Source organism: Phaethon aethereus, assembly GCF_964289735.1.
Source record: "Phaethon aethereus genome assembly, chromosome: 1".
Classification (NCBI taxonomy): domain Eukaryota; kingdom Metazoa; phylum Chordata; class Aves; order Phaethontiformes; family Phaethontidae; genus Phaethon; species Phaethon aethereus.
This window is the reverse complement of record NC_138575.1, coordinates 216,293,175-216,310,420: the sequence shown is the minus strand read 5'-3', so window position 1 is coordinate 216,310,420 and position 17,246 is coordinate 216,293,175.

Genomic DNA, 17,246 nt, shown 5'->3' with positions numbered 1-17,246 from the left:
TATTCACACACAACCTTTGCAGATACCAGTTTAAGTTTCAGTTTATTGAGTACAGTATTTTTCATTAAACTTTTAAAAATCCTAAACATATGACTGTTGTAAGGTTGAGATTTAAAAAAAAAGACCAAGTGAATTCAGAAAAAATCTCTCTGAGACAGGAAACTATGTACCTAGCTCCCCTAGACTCCTTTGAAATTTCCAGCCCAAATGCACAAGTGCAGGATACATTTTTTAAGTATAAAAAAAAGAATCTGTCATCCTTCTTCAGTGCAGAATTAACTGGGGTGGTATTGATTCCACTTTCACTTGAGCATTTATTTTACTAGTTTTCCTCAGAAATGGAAGAACACTGCAGCAATCCCTAGCTTTTTTTTTAAACTATTATTATTTCTATCCTTTCCACTAAATGGATAATCAAATACCCTGCTTAAAACTGGATACAAACTAAAACATTTTGAGCAGAAGTACACTGAAAGTGTTTTGGGGTTTTTTTGTAACTCCAGCCCCAGGTGAGCTCCAGTGATATATTAATGAAATTCTTCCTGTGCAGGGAGCAACCAGAAAGAATTCAAGCTGTACAACAGGGTAAAAAACCCCATACTATAATAACAGATTTGCTGGATTTTGCAAACCATAGAAAATACACACACAAGAGACATATGTAGGGGGACTGAAAATTGACTGCAGATTTTCAACCAGCAGGAAAACATTTGCAGAGGGCAAGATTTATTTCTTGTCCCAAACAAATAAATCATGAGGCATAACTCTTGACAGACCTCTACTATCGCTACCAACACTTTCTCAATCAATAACTACATTGCCATTACATCCCTAGAAGAAGCAAGCAGATCCCCGACACTGTGACCCAACTACTACTACTCTACATCGCAGGGACCACCTGTATGGCAGCTCACCACTCACATGAGCTCAACAACCATCATCAGTGCCATCCACAGCAGCACTTGCACTCACACTATTACCGCTGTACCTCAAGCAGCTGCATTACCAGCAGCCTCTGCTCCCTCAGATCCCATCAACAACTACCTCAGCACTCTGCAGCCAACCAACACTTACCCCCCAATGGTAACGCCTTCCCAATGCCCAAAGCAGGCTAACAATTCCCTCTGCCCTCAACCCCTTCCTGCATGTCCCTTGCACGTATTCCCTGCTACCCCTTCATCACCAGACATATCAGTGGGTGAGTGGGTGAAACTGGGCCACTCCCCACAGTGGCCAGAGCCTCTCTGTCCGCAGCCAACAGACGCCACTGGTACCGTCACTCGCTGCCAAAGCCCCTCCATACCGTCCCCCACCACCTCTGAGCACCCACCACCAGAGTCCCGTACACGACCAAGCTCTGAGGAATCTCCCCGCACCCTGCCACCACCCACACCAAAGTCCCCCTCACAGCCCTGGGCACCTGCCCCCCCGCGGCCTAAATGGTCACCACCCGTATCCCTGTTGCACCCACACGCTGTTTCTGCTCGGCGGCAGCCTCGCCGGCCCCGCCGCCCCCGGGACCCCGGCCCGACCGCGGGCGGCGCTCAGTCAGGGCCCACCGCCCGCCGCGGCTCCAACGGCTGCCGGTCGCCAAGGCAACGGGAGTCCCCGCCCCTCGGCGCGTTCCGCGGGGCGGCGGCGCCCTCTGGCGGCGGCGCGCGGGCCCTACCGCAGGGGAAAGCCCGCGAAAAGCGCCCGGCCGCGGTGTGAGGAAGCCACCGCTGCGGGGGGATAAGGCGAAGCACTTCTGAGCCTCTCCCCTAGAAACACTGTCAGGTGCCCTGCGAGTGGATTTGCTTTGTGATTCCTGTGCGGGCACCCCACCCTCAGAAACGAGAAATGCAAACGTTAACAACAGCACAGGGGTAATATAGGTCTGAGAGGGATTTCCATGTGGCAAAGGTCGTGGGCCAAGCCAGAGTTTCACCCAAATGGATACCTACAGCAGCAGGCTTTAAGAGCGTGAAGTAAAATTGCCTCTGTCTTCAAGAAAATGAGCATTTCCAAGCCCCGCAGTGGTAGTTGCAGTTCCATGCCAAATGTGAGCTGGGTCAACCATGGCTGCGGGGCTGCTTTCTCAGGAACAAGCTGCCTAAGCCATCCAAGGCACTGAGACAGAGCAAGCTCCTTCAGCCTAGTAACAGGCAACCGTCCGCTACTGCCTGTAACCCCCTTTGCCCCATATACCAGTGTTGTGCAAAAAGCCATGCTCCAGCAATGGGGACAGGGCCTAAGAAGATGGAAAGGAGGGCTGGAGGCTGATCCCGAACCACTTCTGCTTCTCTTTTGCTGGCCAGTGGACCTCCATTGGTTTTGGATGGGCTCTTTATGTCATCCTCCTTCATAGGACATCAGTGTCTGAGCCACGTAACCCTGGGAGCCATATTCTACCACAGAAATGAACTGCGAGTCACTATAATAAATGCCTTTGTCCTCATTCTTGGGCGAATTCACATTTACCGACTTTGTTTAGAGTTTTTGGACAGTCCTGTGAGAGCTTATCTGACCCTATGACAAACCCTATCTTGTTTGACAGAGTACAGCAGTCTCTGTAATTAAGGCATATTCTTTAAAGGAAGGACAAAACACTTTCAGTCTTATAGGCAGAGATCATAATTTGCAACGCACCTGTATTGAAGAGAGTAGGAAGATGCTGTTTATGTTCATTCAGTGGCCCTGCCTAACTGTTCAGAGGAGAAAGCAAAAAAGGAAATAAATAATTAAAAAAAAGTCATAAAAAACTAGTGACTTTTCATTTCCTTCTCCTATATTATGGATTGAATTATGTTATCAAGACACAGGAGCCAGCTGACACATAAGCCAGGAATTGAATAAAAGGTGGTGAAAAAGAAAGAACAGCGTCTTAAGTCAGCTGGCAAAGATAAACACAACTTTGACCTTCGTACTTTGTAGCACAAGTTCTTTACCTTGGACATATTTAAATCCCACTATGCCAAAAAGTAACAGTGCTTAAACTTGACTGTGAGCAACCTTTGTCTTTTTCTATTTGCATTGGCGGACAATATTTATATCTTTTAGAAAGTCTTATCTTACAGCCAGAAAGAGAAAATATTCATTTGAGTCGCCGTATTGCAGGCTAACAGTTTTTTTGCCAGGATCAGACGGTGCTTTCAGCTCTTCTTTGACCCTATGTTAACAAGCTTGAACATGGGTGCCAGGAAGATCTGCTCCATAAAATGTATGATAATGCAAGATACTCTCACACGTACATCATTTACAGGGGGACTTTCTCCCCCTTCTTTTGATGCAGTTCTGGAAAGATACTCAGAAGGTGTAAATCTCAGCTTCCATGACCAGGAAGTCGGGGGAGTGGGGGGAGATGAGTTTTGTGACAAAATTTACCCTTTGTTCTGCTATGTGGTCAGAAATGTGGTCAGAAACTGGCTGGACTGTAAAGAAGTGGTGAGAGTTGTGGCTTCTGCTGGTCCTTCAGCAGTGGCCGCGATGCTGGAGCTCACCTGCCTTTCTGTGTAACGATGGCATGTCAGAAGTGCTTTGGGAGGAAGCAGCTTGTCTTTGAAAATGTCTGGAGCTGGAAGGAGCTGCTAAAGAGCATGGAAATGCAGTGTGTGTGTGTATTCCACCTTACCACCTCTCCCACGAGCTGGGCCTGGAGAATTCCTGCTGAGAACAAGATGAATCCCAGTGGCCTTTCAGTCAGAAGAGTTATGGGTACAAAAGGAGGGAAATACTCCTTATCCTCTTGAGCAAGCCGTTTTCTTTCAGAGGAATAAGGGAAATAATTATTTTTGGGAAGAGGCAGCCTGTGCCTGGGGGATGCTGAGTTCAGTAAGGTTCAGTTGGAGCAAACTTCTCCCTTCCCTGTCTGCAGCTCAACCAGGCCATCACCAGAGCTGTGGTGGCTATGATGGGCCTCCTTCTTCACAAAGAAGAGTTTCAAGGGCACGTATATGGCCAGGTGTCCCAGCTGACAGAGCAGGGTATGCGTCTTCTGAGGATAGGTGGGTTAAAATTGCCCCTCCTCTTTTACATTTTCTCCTTGACTGGGGAAAGATGTCACCACCTTCTGCTGTCCTACTCTGCCTCTTCTCTCTGGTGCCCTGTCCCAGACGTCAGCCTGGGTATGAGACTGTACCCAGGGAAGGCTTTCAAGATTTCTCAAGTGTTGCTTTGCTTGGGAAGCCAGGGAAGGCATGACCATTCTGACCTGGAATTTCACGGTCATTGATGCATCTTCCTGCATCATTTCAGCCCCTTCCTACTGACTGCAGGAAGACAAGCATCCTACTGTGCAGCAGGCAGCAGTTCAGGTCCTGAGGAACAACTGGACAGACCTGCAAAACCTTCAGAGCAAGGAGGAAGTCATCAAAGAGCACATCCCACAGGGAAGTGAGGAATAGGAAGATCACACAAGCAAGGAAATAGCAGCTAGGCCACAAAGAGTTGGCTGGCTGTGTTACCACGGAGCCAGTGCAATCAGCAGAGAAGAATCAAGCATTGCACATTGAACAGAACCCAGGGGTGCTTCTTTGGGACCCAGGGTCTCCTGGCAAAACCTTGTCTAGAGTTGCAGCCTTGGGCTACTTCTGGGAGTTCCAACTCTAGGTGTTATGTTGCCTAACCATCAGTGGGGGCTTGCCCAAGAAAAGCCTGGGGAATATCTGAGGAGGGAAGGAGAATCCCTGTTTCTTGTATTGCAAAATATCCAAGAGTATGTGTTTGAATATACTGGGAAGTGTTCGAAGTCCTGTTCTGCTCTTTTTAAAACCTGCTCCTCTGGGAAGGCTGAGATGGGGTGAGGGCGATGGGCTGTTCCTGGTGGAGAAACAAACAGCTCTGGCTATACTGAAGAAAAGATGTACCAAGAAGATGTTCTTCTCTCATGTGCTCCTCCTGAGCCATACAGAAAGCGCAGTGAGAGTCTGAGGAGGCAGAGGTAGAACCCAGGAAGGGCTCTGAAAGGTATGGGACATGGAAGCAAGGCAGAAACAGAGCATATAGCTCTAGAAGTCCTGTATTGCACTGACAAAATGCCCATCACAAGAAAGAATGTAAGACAGCGGAGTATTGCTAGAGCTAGTTTTGAACTGACAAGTCCTGCTGCTTTCAATAAAGATTGATAAAAGGGTAGGGGCAGTATGGGCAATTTGAGTGGTTGCCTATTTAAGTAACTAGAGAAATTAAATTTAACCTTTTGCAAACATCCTTCTAGGACTGGAGGAGAAGCCTTTGCTCTTTTGGGGCATTTCTTTCCAGAATTCTCAGCCTTGCACCCTGTGGGAAAGAAACCCAGGAAATGCAGATTGTGCCAAGAAGAGGCATTGCAGAGAATGTGATTTCCTTCTCAGTGACCTTCTAAGATGGGCTGTGGAAGGTGCTGCTGAAGCAAAAGTCTTATAGCAAAGTTCACTCCAGAGAGATGGTTCCTATTCTGACCCCTTCCCTAATGCTGAGTTTCCCACTGACTTGACAACTGGAAGAGAATTTCTCATGTTTCTTTAAACTTTTTTTTTCCTTTTTTTTTTTTTCCTTTTTTTTTTTTTTTTTTAAGTTTGGAAATCTGATAAGAGAGGGTAAAGCCACGACGAGACTGGAAATTTCCATGCAAAGCGCCAGAACCATTTTTCATATATCACTACATACAGGACAATTGCCACAGACTAAAACTACATATGGAAAGGCCCGGAAAGCACCTGGTATAAAGAGTTTAGTGACAAAGGACTATCTAATTAAACACGAGACAGCATTTCTCATCAATTGCAAAGCAAAAACTATCTTGATCAGTCCTTGAGGAAAACTGTAGTTATTCATAAACTCTTTCTCACCTCCTAGAAATCATCAAACAGCAAATTAGAGTTTCACAGCTTTTCCTCAGCTGGGCATGTGAGAGCGATCTCTAGCAATGCTGCGTAATAGCTCAAATTTAAAGATGTCCTGGTCAGCAGGACTTACGTTTGTTACATTTGTTCGGTCTTGGAGCAAAAGTGCAGGAAAACAATCGGGCCCTATTCGTGCACATTTACTCTTGAAAGCCATCTCTTTCATGATCGTTTTATCAAGCCAATCTCTTTCTTACCACAGAGAGCACCATCTACAGCTAAATTACCCGCACTGTTTCCTTTCACAGTTTACACATTCAGCACACATATTCTTGTTACATTTTAAAAGAATTATTAAATTATTTTTAGAAGATTTTTGGAGACTTACTTTTTAAAGATGTAAAGAAATGCCAAAGAAATGGCAGAGGATTTTCCCCTCCCATGTGACATGACCCAGCAAAAACTCAGAAGTAGAACCCCCATACACACACATGCATGCAGGATAGAGAGCCACTCGCCACCCCCAACCCCCCCAAAACAAAGGTAGAAATGGAGTTTAACAGAAGACAGGACAGGTGTTGCTCAGCAGGCACAGGGCATGGGCAGACAAGCACACCAACCAGCCCTGTTTACATGTGACTGTCCCCTTTTATCCCCTTATCCCTCTGTTTTCCCATTCTTGTTCCTCTCCAAACCACCTTTACCCATTCTTTCTCCCCATCTTTGATTCGTCCCCTGAATATCCCATAGTAAGGCTTGTGCAATCTGCAAATCCTCTTCCCTTGCATATCGGAGTGTGTCCCACTGCCACAGGCAGTGATTCCCCTGGGACAGCCCTGGGTGAGGCTGTGTCTCTGAAGGGGTTATTTGGGCTCCTCTACCTGCCCTTGTGCCTCTGTGCTCCTTCTTGTGTGTGAAGATGGACCTTTGATGGGCTGATAGCTCCTGTGGTGGGCTTGGGAGCAGCCAGGCAGGGTATTGCTCAGACTTCTCCACCTGCCATCGCTACCTTTCATTGTGCATGTGGAAAAAAGCCTTTTATCGCAGAACCTAGCAGTGCAGAAAGTTTTAAAGGGGGGAAGAAAAAAAAAAAGACCTTGGGGTCTAGGATCCAACAGAAGGATGCAAAGAAAGGGGTGATGTGGGCAAAGCCACCAGCCAGGAAAATATGACTACAGCAATGAAATCAGTGGTATCTGAGTTAGCTGTGATTTGTGTTTGTTCACATCAGGGAACAGGTGAGTGTTCAAAGGAGACTGAGGTTCTCTCTGGATGAAGCTGGAGGGAGGAAAGCAGTATCAGGTGGATTTGCTTCACTGAAAGTTACTGTTTCTTCAACTAATACATGCTGTTCTGTAACTGTATCAAAGCACTCATTTATTTTTCCTTTAATGGAAGAAGATGGGGTGACTTCCATTTTACTTTGGATAATGGTTAGGAAAAAGGCGTGTTGAATGAGGGGGTGAAGGAAGAAAGATGATCCACTTTCTGACTCCGATAGAAATATCGCTACACAAAGATACCTGCCGGCTTTTTTTCTAAAGATGTCATAACACTATGTTGCACTGCAATCAAAACCCTGCTGTGCAGGGTCTGTCTATTTATGGGGAAGACTAAAAGGAGAGTTGGTAGGGCTCACCCTTCTATTACTAGTTTTGGTCCTGTTGGTGCCACCTTGAGAGTGTTCAGTCTGAATTCACATGAAACACAGCCACTCCATGCTTATACACAGAATCAGATTCTTCAGATCTACTACAACAGTGCAGAGCAACTGTGGGGACGGGCTGTATCCTGGTTGCAGGCTCTTTCCATCTGAAGTTACTGAGGAAGTCTGAGGGTCCTTGCCATGCATGTCGTTCAGGTATTTTCAGTATTGTAAACACTCAAGCTATGAACTGGCAACTGGTGTGAGCTGGGACAACCCTTGCACACATAATCCCACAGATCTCATCTAAATCCATTTCAAGAACAAATCACTAAACTAAATGTGAGTAGGAGAGAACACTTACGTATTTTCAACAGACACAGCACATATCCCATACACAGTTTTTCAGCTGCCACTTGTCACAATGCTGGAGGCCTCTGCCACCTGGACCCTCCCAGCAGCAAGGAGCTGCTTTTCCCTAAGCTTGAGTCCAAAGTCCTTGATTAAAGGGGGAATTGGTGTGGGCAATGAGTGCTCCAGAAGACCCATCAGTTCCAGCTTTATCCGGCAGGGGCCAGGCATACCCACAGCTGCCGGCCGAGTCCGGCCTAAAAAAGCTCAGTCTTACTCCTTCCTTCCTTCTTTGGAACTGCTGTGAAGGGGGGGCGGGAATAGATATATTTAACGCAATAGAAAAATATGTTCCGTGTACCTAGAGTGCCAAAAGGTTTGAATAGATACAGCTTAGCATGCTACATTAGAAAGAATAAACAGGATATGTGGATAAGAGATGCTTGAATTAAAATTATTACTGGGAGAAACCAAGCTTTGAGCTTTCACAAGGTCTCAAATTCACTTTGATCCTTGTGAACAGAATGGAGGCCTTATTCAAAGCTTATTAAGCCAGCATTTTACTGGAGAGTGGATAAAACATGCTCTAGTCCCTAATTTTGTCATCGGGAAGAAAGAGGCACATATAAAACACATGAAATTGAAACGACACATAATTTACCAAACCTTTATACCAATGCCATGTATACAAAATATTCTCTAAAAAGCATTAAATTGTTTTACCGTATCCAACTTTGAGTAGGAGGTAAAACATAAGAATTTATGGTTAGTGGGAAGCCGGTGCTGATGATCTAGGATTTGGGGAGCACATGGATTCAGACTGGGAACGCAATGGGGAAGTCCTTTAAAAAACTGGGATCCTGCAAGAGAGACCGGAGCAAGCGCCTCATGGGCTGCCCGCAAGGCACAGCAGGGCCCACTCCTGGGCGCTCCAGAGATGGAAATTCTCCAGCTGCCCTAAAACAGATTTAAAATAGAAAACAAGCGCCATGAGAAGAACATGCATAACGGGAACATAACAGCACACCAGCTCTCCACATGACAGGGGGTCGGTGCTGTCACCTGCTCCCCAAGGGGCACCAGCTTCAGACACCACCTTGGTGCCTTGGCTGCCGAGACACGCTTCAAGGGGAAGGTCCTGCTGAAACACCCTACGAAATGGCGGTGTGTGTATTTTGTGCCACTAATTAAACAGAAAAGCACTTACAGTGGTTTCCTGGACAAATAGATGGCTGAAACCTCTGTTACTGCTGCCTGTAGCTTTACGGCAAACAAGGGCGTATGTTCACACCTCTTAGGCTGCCTATCACCAGGTAAAGGGAAATTCTGGTCATTTTACCTCAAGGCAGCAAGTCAAGCCAAGAGGATATCCCCTGCGCCGACCACATGTGAAACAGCCACTTTCGGTCGCGGAGCGAGCTTCTGCCTCGGCAGTGGCCTCTCAAACCCGCCGCCGAAGGCTCCCGCCGCGCCGCGGGCAGAGTCTCACCGCTCCGCCCCCGCTCCCCCTAAACGCCCTCTCGGTGCCACAGGTGACACAAAGGCGAGCGCGGCTCCGGCGTGGGCGGTGGAGGGCGGCCCGAGGGGCGGGGAGCCGCCGTTGGCCCGGCCCCGCCTCGCCCCGGCCCGGCCCGCGCCACCGCCTCCCTTACCCTCAGACAAGCGGGGAGGCGGCGTGGGGCAGCGGCTGCCGGCCGGGGCGAGGTAAGTGCCGGGAGGGAAGGGGAGGGTTGGGCTGGGGCAGGCGCGGAGGGGGCGGCGGGAGGGGTGAGGCTGCCCTGAGGGGTTTCAGGGAGTGGGGGTGTCTTGCTGATGGAGTGACTCAGAAAAAACAAAAAAAAGGCGCAGAAGCCACCCGTGCCCGCGGTGCTGGAGCAGCGTGAGGATGAGTCTGTTGGCAGCTGAGGAGTCCTGACTCCGCGCTTTCGGCTGCCGGGCTGGCGTGTTTTGCGGGGCCCGTTGGCCTGAGGATGGGGGAGATCTCACGGGTGCCTCCCCTGCCTAGCCCCTGCTACTGGAGCCGGAGCGAAGCGCCGCTTCTCAGCGGCTTTCATCAGAACGCCCCTCCAGTGGCGGCGTGAAGAACCGCGGCCTCCCCGCTGCAAGGGGGCCGTGCGCTGGGACAGCCCTGCCCCGCCGAAGGGAGCTCCTGTCTGGCGGTGAGAGCTGAGTAACTGTAAAAACTTACCTGCACCTTGCTTCTGTAGAGGCCTGCTTTAAGAAAAGGACTCTCTTTATTTAAAGAGGGCGCTTAGATCTCTGTTGAGCGATGTTAATGACCTTTATGTAAATAGTAAACACTTCAAAACACTAAATTAATTGCGTCTTCCACACTGTCTCTGGAGTGACTTGCAGAATTGGACATGGCCCTAAAGCCTAATGCACTCAGTTGTCATTCCTATGTGAGCAGAAGGATCTGTTTATACGAATGCCATTGCAGGATAAGGGACACTTGAATCTGGGGAGAGATTGTTAAGTGGCAAGACGAGTATTTCTGAACTTTCTCAAAAGTTTAAAGGGAGGAGACTTAAAACATGCTTGGCAGGATGCTCTGAAAAGGCGCTTGATTTTTCTTTGATAAAAGATGCAATCGGAGTGTAGCAACAAAATATTTGTGTTTATGTGTATCAGAGAACTGGAGATGTCTGTGATAGAGAGATGGTTTAAAAGGATCAAACCACTTTGCTAAATTGATATATGTCAACAATACAGATTTCCAGTCATGATTTCTTAACTACCGTCAGTCATTATCACTACGTTTTCTAAGCAGTTCTTGACAATCACATCTGTAAGTGGTAGTAAACCTGTGAGTGTACAGTGCCATGGACCTGATGCCCGTAGCGCTCATGACTACAGTTCTTGATGGTCTCAGTTGCCGAGGTCAAGATAAAGTGCTTGAGAGCTCTTTGGCAAGAGAAGCAGGAATCAAAGTGAACATCTTGTGATGTTTTTTTTTTCCTATAAATTACCATCTTTCTTTGCTTATTGTTAGTGTTTTACAGACCTTGCTGCCTCCCTGGGAAGAAAAGGGGGTGGTCTTGTCTGTCTTTGACATAGTTCATATTATTTTGGGGAGTAAGACTTAGCCTAGTTTTGCTAGGCATCTTTCTTATTTATTTTGCAGGATTACTTTCATTCCAGAAGACATATGTCCTCATTGTTCTGCAGTTTTATTTTGGTTTCACCTGACATCTTTCCTGCCCATTCTACATCCTTTGCTCTTATCTTGCAGCTTCTACTATTTACACACGTTTTCCTGTGCACTATTTGGGGCAAGTATACTGGAATTCTCTGTCTGTTTGTTCTTACCTGTTATTTATACACTTATACATAGCTATGTTATAAAATACTACTAGTAACATTACCATGTTAGAAAATGCTTATGTGTTGTTGCCAATTACCGTATTTTAGTGTGCTTGTGTCTGGGTTTAAGGCAAGGAAATAATAAGGATATTGCTTAGTCTGCTCCTGCCTTATCGGTGCAGCAGGCCTCTGCTTTGGCTGCAAGGCATGTTGTTGAATTTCTGAAGCTGTCATTGGACCTGTGTCATGTTAAAGAAATTTCCTTCTAGCATCTCATGCAGCCCAGAATAATGTATCATCAGTTTCACTGTCAGACTTTTAAAATTCAGTGAAATAGATCTTCATGTTCTTGTTTACCAATGCCAACAAAAGCCAGAGTAAACAACACCCCACTGCCCCCAAAAATGAATGACAGAAAGGTGAATTTGTCTTTCCTCTAAAGCACTGGATAGGGGCCATGGACAGATACAAAACTCCTTATATTCTGCAGGAGACACTTGCCAGATTCCAAGGTAGAAGTATTGCTCCAATTTGGTACTTGGAGAAAACCTTTGATGCTTGCACAGAAGGTGAGATTTTTAACTGTTGCATCTAGGAAAAAAGCTTAACCAGAAAGCTAAACAGGGGGGCAAAGTCAAAGGAATTACTTCCTTTCTACTCTATATTGTTTCCTGTGCTTGTGACAGAAAGGAACAGAACAGACTTCAAATAAAAACCTAATAAGAAAACATTATTTGCAGGGAAGCATGAAAGTAACTTGTAGTCTCTCAGTTTTATTTTATCTAACTAAAAGTGATGGTTCTGTCCTATGGAAGTCAGTCTTTCTTCAACAGTGACTTGTTTTAAACCATAGTAAAGAATTTTTTTCCATGCATAGAAAGTGCTCTTAATCCAGGATGGCCGACTAACAGATAACTGCTAAAAGCAGTAGGTAACCTTCTGGTGCTCAAAGTCAGTCACCTGTTACATTTAAAGTCAGCTTATTTAGGTTGCTCATAAGTAAATTTAAGGAGGCTCCTTAGTTTGGTCTTCCAGTGCCAGAACACTTATGCTTTATGGTATGTCAAGCCAGCGATATTGCGTTTGCTGTATTAGCAGGCTCAAGTTCTTTAGCTTATTTAGGCATAAAGTGAGTGACAGTTGATTTTAGCAGACTTATTCATGCTTCATTCTTGTGGCAGGGAGTCATTCCAATTCACCTGGGTACAGCAACTGGCTGTGCTAGATTCTTACTTCATGTTATAAGGTTTCCTTGCTGTATGTAACTTGAGTCTGTTTATTGCATTGAGAGCAGCAACGGGAAGAGATGTATGGGTGAGGAGGAAGAAAGGAATATTTCTCCCCTCTTCTTATTTTATAGCTCTTAATCTGGATGATAATGCCTGTTTATTTTTCACATGAATCTTGCTCAGTATCCTGTGCGTATACACCAAATTAATAACAACTTGACAATTTTTTTTCTTCCATCTTGCTATACTTATTTTTCTCTGTAGTATAAATCTTCTAAAAGTAAATTTTCTTCTCTTTTCCTCTCACAATCAAGGAAATTTTTGCATTTCTGTCTGTGTCTCTGTATAAATAAAAATAAAGGTAAGAACAAAGGAGATGCTTATTTGCAGAGTAACTAGCAGAAAAATATCCTAGACTCATTACCAGGTGTTTTTGTTCTACAAAAGGATCAAACTAAATATTGGTAAAGTCCGTATGAACTTGTCTGCCCAGTGTTACTAACAGTCTGATTCTGACTGACAAATTAATAGTGATTTACTTCTGTACAGGCTGGATGGACTATAGTTAGACTATGTAATCTCAGACATGTAACTAGAGCTCCAGAAGTAGATCAGCATATTCAAGAATCCTGGGTTAGAAATGGTTTTAGACCATCAGCTTTTTAGGTTTTAAAATCTCCTCCAAGCTTTTTTTCTCTACTGAATTTAAATGGCTTATGTCCTTCAAAAATAGCATTAAAAATAGAACATCAGTTATAAGGAATTAAGGATAAAGTAAAAAAAATCCTGTGTAATTGCAGTTTAGGCACTGTAAGCAAAAGGTATATGTCTAAGTCCTAGGCAGAAATCAATCAAACAACCAGCAATAGTGAGCCCTTCTCCTCCTTGACCTTCTATTCTTGTCCTGCCCACACAAAACTGTTATGGTCTTTTTTTTTTTTTTTTTTTTTTTTCTGACTGCTGAATTTGCAGGTTGCCTGTATTCCAATACCCACCTGGGTTTTGGATGAGTATGTAGCTCTTTGAGTTGTGGGTTGGGTTTTTCTGTTTGTTGTGATTTTTCTTTTTTAAGCCTGAGATAACTTAAGTTAGTAGAAATGTCATTAATTTTGTCTTGTTTCATAATGATTCCAGGTCTCTTAATCTCCAGAGCAGCAGTGAATTAAAAATTAATACCCTAGGGTTACTCTCCTGTTCCCTCTGCCGTACTAGAACCGGACTGCTGTGTAGCCGGGAATGCAGAGCTGGCTGGATGAGAAGTCAGGAGAGAGAGCTTGATTTGTGATGTGGTGGCCTGACCAAGAGAAAGTAGACCTGTGTTCTTGTTTCTGCTTGCGAGGTTGTGAAATCACTTCAATAGTCATTCTGTGAGATGGGTGGTTTAATCCTTGGTAGTGCAGCCCTAGGAAGGGTTAAAAGTAAACCAAGTGAAACCTTCAGAAACTGTCATATATTTTGGTAAACGAGGGGATGTGAGTTTGAACCCTCTTGGGTTAAGTGGTTTTGGGGGCACTCTGGTTTTGGCTGCTTCCTGCTGTAGCCATTGGGCAAGAGATAGCTAACACCTTGCATAGCTATGCTCTTAAAGAATGAGCCACTCCTGCAAAACTAAATACCTGTTCAGAGACAGGCATTATGCTCCAAGCCCCAGCCTCACAAAGTCTAAACTCCTGACTTTGCTACCTCTGTCTGAGAAACAATTTCAATCACAACCACATTCTCCCTCTTTCCTAGCCCTGCGCTATTCGGCAGCTTTTATAGGGCAAATCCCACTCATGCAGTGTGATTTGACACCATGCCTCCTCCAGTGTAACTGTAGGCTGCTACAGAAACTGTTCCTTGCTCCTCACTTCTTGTGTGTAGCAACTGGGTTTAGCTTGCACCGTGCCCTTTTAGGCTCCTTGCATCACAGCGCACCTTGCTTTTTGGTGCCCGAGTTCTCTGTTTGGATCTGACCATAAGTATTCAGTGTAACTGGTACCAGTCAGGGAAAAGACTGGGTTTTGCATGATATAGCCCAGCCCAGCAGTGCAAACAATCTCATGAGTGAAGTTTTCATGGCTGATAGACTTCCTGTTATTCTTGCAATTTAATATCACTATTAAGGAGGACTGATGTTGCTGCTTGCTGGTTTCAACTTAGCCAGAATGAACTTGCTAGCAGATGGAATATTCATATTATGGGGCTATCCATTAAAACATCGTTATGCACGGGAAGATGAGTGATTGTTCCTCTTAAGAAAAAGCTTACTGTAGCTCCCTATTAATGTTTTCTTAACGTTTTCTTAATGTTTTCTTAATGTTAAAAAAACAACAATAACTCTAAAATAAAAACTTCACTGCAAACATGAAGTTAATTTTGGTGACTGAGATGAGACCTGATTCTGACTGTTCTATCTGCAGACTGTAGTCTAGCTTTTTTTTTTTTTTTAGACATTTTGATTTTTAACTTCTCTGGAAACTTCTCCAAAGTGCTTTTTCTCCCACCTCCCTCTTTAGCTTACTTATTCTTTCTATGACTGCAGGACTCCTAAAGAACATTCTTTTTCCTCTGGCACCTGATTTCTGCTGGTAATTGGATTCTGTGTGAGGCCCTGTTTTCAAGTAGGTGTGTGCCTCAGTTACTATAGCAAGGATTGGATTAATTGACGCAAGCTTTCTTAGTAGCCTTCAGATTACATCTGTTACTAGGTGGCTAAGTTTAACCTTAAAAACTTGCACGAGTGAGTGTCTAAATTCAGTGGTTAGTCAGTCATCTCATGAGAAAGGACAGCCAAAGGGCTTGTTTTGTTTGCTGGCTCTATGCACATTAGTAATCAGTTAAACCAAGTTGTAGTCACAATAACAAGGTTGGTGGCTGAAAAGCAGGGGGGCTGCAGTGACAAATTAGAGTGATTTAGGTGAGGAAGGGATGATTTTGTTTCCTACAACTACTTGTTTATACAGTTAATCGTGTTTGAGAATGGAGTGCCTTTTGCAATGTTCTGCCTGATTCCAGTTTTGTGTTGGGCTACAGGCAAAGCTGCTCTGGCGAAGCAGAGATCAATGGCCTCCCTCTGGGGATGCAAAGATGACGTAAAATGTTGCTCTCCTGATTTGGCAGTTTTGTGCTCAACATGTACCACAAAGCTGTATTGTGCACCCCGTTGCAGAGGAAATGTGCTGCTACGGGTGACCTGAGCAGTTGGCTGTGACAGTGCTTTAGAGCACATCAAAGTGATGCGTAAAAGGGGAAACCTATTAACCCGTGGGTTCGTAGTTTTACAAACATAGTGGAGTAAAACCAGTCTGTCAGTGATGGCGGCTGTCCTTGCTCAACTAGCTCATCACCTTGACTCAAATGAGGAGAGTGGAGACTCTTAAACTCACAGGGATACAACAGATACTGACTAATGGATTCCCACACCAGTGGGATAAAAGTCATCAGAGAAGTTGTGTGGACAGGCTTTGAAATGAACCTTTTTCAAAGTTACTTCAGAAACTGTATATTTAAGAGTCTTGCAATTAGTGTCCGAGACTGAAACTGTTCTACAAGATGTCTTACTGTCAGCTCAACAGAGCAAGCATTAGTCTAAGTAAGTATTTGAATGCAAATCCACGTCTGCTATTCGTAACATGAATTTCTTTACATCAATGCTGCTAGCCCCTTAGTAAAGTCCTCTTGTGGGAAAGTTTGCATTAGCAAAGAGTTCGAGCTACACACTGAGTAAACTGCAGCTCAGTTCTTTGCTTTCTTATAGAAAAGATTATCTAACCAAGATGCAGGAAGTGTGTCACTTCCCAGTAGCCACTGATGGGAAATACTTGTTAGTCGCACTGTTTTGCACGCTTCCATTCTTGAGTGGTACAATTTCCAGTACAAAGTCCTAGCTAAGAAGTGCCCAAGTACTTCCTAAATAGTAACAGAGCAAGGAAGCAGTGTAAGGGTAGGATAGTTCCCCTGCAGTCTCCAATATCTAAACATGTCAACACCTCTACACTGGGAACATTGTCACTTTGATTTGCTTACAGCTAAAAGTTGCTAAAACCAAGAACAATACATTTAACAACAGGGATTTTTATTAATTCCACAGCACTACTCTTTGACATATATCAAGGGAACTAGTGTAGAAAATGTCTTACAAGTACAATGAAAACTTTGTGAACACCTGCCTAGGAAGAACCTAGTGATGTACTTTACTTTGTTTATATGGTTTACTGAGGGCTATAACTGCTCACAGAATCTGGGATTATTTTTTTTTTTTTTAGCAAACAAGGGGGGAATATAGGGTTAGTTGCCTTTCTGAAATTCTAGTAGCACAGGGAAAATTACAAACCAGGCAGAGACTCCTTGTTCTGATATTTTTGGGAAAGTTCTTTTCAGATTTCTCATATGTACAAGCATCTAAGTGAAGGAAAGCCTAAGTTGAATGAGGGAGAAGTATATTCACAGCACAGTCTGTGTGGGGCAATTCTGCCACTTTTTTAATCATTTTTGTTTTGCCTTTTTTTTTTTTTTCCAAGGAATTCCTACTGCATAATGGATGTTTTTGTTTGACTTGCATCAAGAAACAATGCTTATTGGCCTAGTGCAGGGAATGCCAAACCTCAAACTAGAATTTGTATGTTTTTTTGAAGAATGGGGCAAGGGAAGACAAGGAAAGGGATTTGGCAGCTCCTGGTTATATGCAAATGGTCTCTGTGTGACACGGGCTGTGAAGAAGAGCAGGTGTGTTTTCCACTCTACAATAAAAGTTTGTGAGAAGGGAATGGAGGTGCTGTTGGTCCCTTCTCACTTTTATCTTCTGTACTAAACCTATACATTTAACATGGCATCAACCACTCTTCTTCTGGAGACTTGCCAAGTTGGGTGGGAGTGTTGATCTGCTGGAGGGTAGGAGGGCTCTGCAGAGGGATCTGGACAGGCTGGATTGTTGGC